The 4,881-nt window shown below is 41.5% G+C and overlaps 1 long non-coding RNA gene across 1 annotated transcript; it reads left to right on the top strand.

The window, feature by feature from the left end:
- Positions 1–2,638: 2,638 nt before the first annotated feature.
- Positions 2,639–3,391, top strand: LOC146564072 (uncharacterized). Its single transcript, XR_014894290.1, has 2 exons — positions 2,639–2,741; positions 3,330–3,391. It is a non-coding gene; the product is annotated as an uncharacterized LOC146564072 (long non-coding RNA).
- The last annotated feature ends 1,490 nt before the right edge of the window (positions 3,392–4,881 follow it).

Genomic DNA, 4,881 nt, shown 5'->3' with positions numbered 1-4,881 from the left:
GAACATAATCCCACACCTATATGATTCTGATGTTTTAGTGTAAATCATTTTATTGTTTTATTGTTTCATGTAAAGCACTTTGGCATGCCCCGGGCTTTTAATGTGCTCTATAAATAAAGATTGTTGTTGTTGTTGTTGTACTTGTGGTACGGGGACAGCTGCCTGAATTCTTTGACAGTCCTGAAAAGCAGATGCCCACGCTTGTTGAGCGTCTACAGTCGAGCCAACAGGCCAGGTCTGGGTCTGCGTCTGAGGTTTCAAAAAAAACACATCCCAACATGGAACGATGATGTTCATACCTAATATAGGTAATGCATTAGAATTATTGGGGTCGTCCTTTGAAATCACAATTCCCATATCTTTCAGGGTAATGTCTCCCACCTGTACTTCAGCTAACACATAGCCCACGTAAGGAATAGCCAATCCATTCGCGGCCTTCAGCTTTAGCCAATTAAGATCACTCTCTTTCCCCGGCTCCTGTTCACCAAACAATCTCCTAAAACAGGCTTGTGGCATTAATGTTACATTAGACCCAGTATCCAGCAAAAATGTCACTTCTTTACCATCAATGAATACTTCTACTTGACGGCATGCCCCTAAAAATTGAGGGTGGTTTAACTGAGTTGGACCACTATCATCCTTTCCAATCACCTGGCCCATAGCGACTGGATTTACTCGTTTAAAGCCATCTGAGATGAAGTGCCCCGACACTCTCTTGCCATGTGTCCACTAACTCCACACCTACTACAAATAGGCTGCCCATGCTCATCCCACTTGTGCCGTGGTCGCTCCACTAACCGTGGGGTTTGCTTTGTCACCGGGGGTGGCTCGGACACTTCAACACCTCCCCTATATTGAGGGGAACTAAGGTTCCACCTTTCTCGCTCACCTCTAGGAGCTGAAAACGTCCGTGGCATTGGTGCTGGTCGGACAAATTCCCTCAGCTCCTCCTGAAGAGTATTTTTGAGATCCATAATTTGCTCCTTCATTTCTGCAAAGATCTCCACTTTAAACTTATCTCTCCAATTCAGAGTATCCTGCCACTTTAAATCCCCTCTTACTACAGCACAAGCGGAGTCCTCATGTACGCCATACAGCGCATCCGCTTCCAATTGCAGAGCCTCTTTACGCACCTGTTCAAATGAGAGGTCAGGATCGTGCCTTAATAAACGCCGCAGATCACGCTGTATCTCACCCTCCCTAAGACCCAAGACAAACTGATCACGCAGGTGCAGGTCAGCCCGCCGAAACCCTTGTGGCTCTTTTGTCTGCAGGCGATGGCCCACCTCCCTTAAGCGTAACGTGAACTTTCTAATAGGCTCTTCTGTCCTTTGTCTACATTCATAAAACATGGCACGCAGGGTACCCACGGCTGTTTTGTCCCCATACAGTTCTTTAAGCTGAAGAAAGATTTTATCTGGCGTATCCCGCTCCGCTTGTTCCAGAATAAGAATTTCACGTCGTGATTCTCCTCCTAATGCACTCAATACAAAATCACATTGCTGTTCTATCGACCACTTTTGAGCACGGAGCATTGCGCTAATTTGACTCTCCCAATCTTCATAATTCGTATTAAGCCCACAAAATTTTGGTACCCAGGGCGCACCGATAAAAAATGGTGACGCCATATTCCTGGTTTCAGATAACTCATCCGCCATATTAATCAGTCTAAGGCAGGTAGGTTTGTATACTGGTCACAAATCCTGTCGACAAACGCCAAATGTTACGGGAGGTCTGTTAAGAGAGCCTCCGTGCAAAAAGAATAGGAATTCTAGTAGGGACCAGCAACAAACCACCACGCACACACTGCAATGGGTTACACAAAATTTATTTGTTCTTCCTCTTGGCAAACTACCGGCTGAAGACAACCCCGGCCAGGGATCCAAAGCCCAAAGACCACCGCGGTCCGAGTTCTTCGCCTAGTTACAAACAGGGGAGAGAGGGTCACTGCACGAACACGCAACCAACCGTATCAATCCTGCAGCTCCCTAAAACAGGTTTGCCACCCACCTTTTCAGGCTTTAACTTTGTTCGAGGCTGGGTCTCCACATTACCTCCCGGCAGTTAAACTTCCCCGAGCTGGTCCAGTTCTTCTTATCGGGGCGCAGGAGGTCTCCAGTCTAGTGCTCGTTTTCCTCTTTTCCAACACGTCCCTTTTTTTCCAGCACGTCCTCTCTTTTCCAGCACGTCCTCTCTTTTCCAGCACGTCCTCTCTTTTCCAGCACGTCCTCTCACAGCTCCATAGGAATACGTCCTCCTTTCCACGTCCTCCGTTTCGTTAAAAGCAAAAACCAGGCCAGGCTAAAAAAATCCTTTCTATTAAAAATGCGCACACTTTGTCCTGGATCTCCGGGGCTCTCCTGCTTCACCGAGGTCCTACTAAAAACAACAACAACACTTCCTGCTTCCTCTCCCCTTTATAAAGAGGAACTCCAATCAGCCGCTCCCTGTATTCAACTCCGCCTCACTGGCAGCTGGGCTAGAGTAAAATCTCCCCTCCCACACAGGTGCAACAACCGTAAATAAACACAAAAACATGCAATTAATCCAAAACAAACTCAAAAACAAAACCAACAAAACTTAGGGGGGGGGGGGGGTTTCTCTCCGTCCTTTCCCACCATGCTATACTCCGTAACAGAGTAAATTCGCAGACTCCGCCCCCAGCACGGCTCCAATCGAAGCTGAAGTGAAGCCGTTTCAGAACATTTTGCTCTACATATTTGAGTTGTTTGCCATGCTTGGTAAGTCATTTTTTCAAAGATTGTTTCAATTATTATTATGAGCTTTTACTTCTGTGGCTCTTTGGAGTTGAGACAAAGCTGTGTGAAAGCATTAGCCATGTTGCTCGCTGATAGCATAATATTCTGTTTCAGCTAGCTGAAAGGTATTGTTTGCGGGCAAATACCACAGCCTTGAAAAAAAGCTTGCATGTGAATTTTCAGTCAAATTTTTGGTCAAATACACCTAAAACAATGTCTAGAATGTGAAATGTTGGTATAATGGTGCTACTTGAAGCCTGAAAATGATCTCCCATAAAAAAAAAAAAAAAAACGAGCAAACAGTAGTAGCAGATGCCCTGAATGGGTTCTACGTTAGCATCTAGATCCCTCCAGAGTTTTGTGCACACGGTTTAGGTAAAAATGAAAAAGGTTGAGGTTTTACATTGAGTTCAGTATTACCTGTTGCCTGTGTCCTTGTCTTTTGGGAAAATACTTTACACAAGTAATGGCTCAAAGAGGATTCCTTTTTTTTTTTTACTGTGCTGCAATTGAGCGGATTATTTGTGCCATTAATTAGTGTCAACTAATTTTTATTCAATCTCCACACAGGATATGCTTGTGAAGATGGAATATGGGGGAGAGCAGAAGTGCGTTGAAGTTCCACAAAGTGATGAATGAAGGACATGCATATTGTATTGAAGAAATAAGTGATGAGAATGCTGTTATTTGCATTTACCAGTTCACCTATGTCAGACCTTTTGATAAACAAAATTCTAATGAAAGTGAGAACATGTATACTGTTACATCTTTCAGAACATGTTTTGAAATTGTGGTGCACAGTTCAGAATAAATGTTTTTCAAAAACCATTGCGTCTTTTTAGTAAATGTTTGTTTCCAAAAGAAATTTCTAGAAGTTCAGAACAGTAAAATTCCCGCTTTTTAGAATTAATTAGAAGATAACTCTTACTTAGTTAAACTAAAATACTCTTTGAGAGTTAATATATAAACTCTTAACACCTAGTTAGCATTAGTAAGTGTTAAATTATCAACTCCAGACAGAGTTAAATTAACACTCTCTGGTGTGGACCTATATAGACATGTTAATAGTGTTGAAATCAAATCTGACAGTGTTAATTTGGACATGCTGGATTTGCTGTGTACTTTTCTGTCTTATTCTCATTAAAAATGTCTAGTTTTTAACAAATAATTATCTGAATCTTACAACCAAAGTTTTTAGCGGACATAAAATGTATAGAAATCATACATATACCAACAAGACAGTGTACATGACTGTCACAACAGCGTCTGTTTTCATTCAAAGACTTGGTCTCTAGTCAAAAGGCCTGGGACGATTTTTTGTCCCAGTCCAGCGCCGTTCCATACTATCTTCCATTTTATACTTATGTGAAAAGAAAGTAATTTTTCTTCTAAGGTTTAATGTATAAAATAGAATAGAATAGAATAAAATAGAATAGAATAGAATTCAATTTTATTGTCATTGCACAGGTACAAGGCAACAAAATGCAGTTTGCATCTATCCAGAAGTGCTTTAGTCATGATATAGATATATTACAAATATATATTAGCAATATTATAGATATGTAAGTATATTACAGAAATGGGTCTATTATGGTATGTTATAATATACACGGTATGAAGGTATGTTATGAATATGCTATAACTATAAGTATGTACAGGCTATGAACAAGATATAAATATGAAGAACTATATTTTTTTTGAAGAACTATACAGAATATGAAATAAAAAACAATATACAGAAATATGAGATATACAGCTATACAGAAATGTGAACTATGCAAGTTATAAACAGTTGTAGAATTAAAAATTATCGTATTGTACAGAATGATTATTTACACAGAGCTATAGAGTAGTGCAGTTAAGATAAGTGAGACTGGGGTCTTTAATGATTTTCCCAGCCCTTTTCAGACACCGCTTCCTGTAGATGTCCTTTATGGCAGGAAGTGGTGCTCCGACGATGCGCTGGGCAGTTTTCACAACCCTCTGCAACGCCTTCCGGTCCGAGGCAGAGCAGTTCCCGTACCAGACTGTTATACAGTTGGTCAGGATGCTCTCGATGGTACAGCGATAGAAGTTCACCAGGATGTCTGAGGACAGGTGGTTCTTCCTCAGAGTCCTCAAG

Source organism: Mchenga conophoros, linkage group LG11, assembly GCF_057382185.1.
Source record: "Mchenga conophoros isolate Kocher_MC1m ecotype Shallow Benthic linkage group LG11, M_conophoros_male_GT1.1, whole genome shotgun sequence".
NCBI lineage: Eukaryota > Metazoa > Chordata > Actinopteri > Cichliformes > Cichlidae > Mchenga > Mchenga conophoros.
Note: the sequence above shows the minus strand (reverse complement) of the source record. Positions and strands in the feature narration are given on the sequence as shown.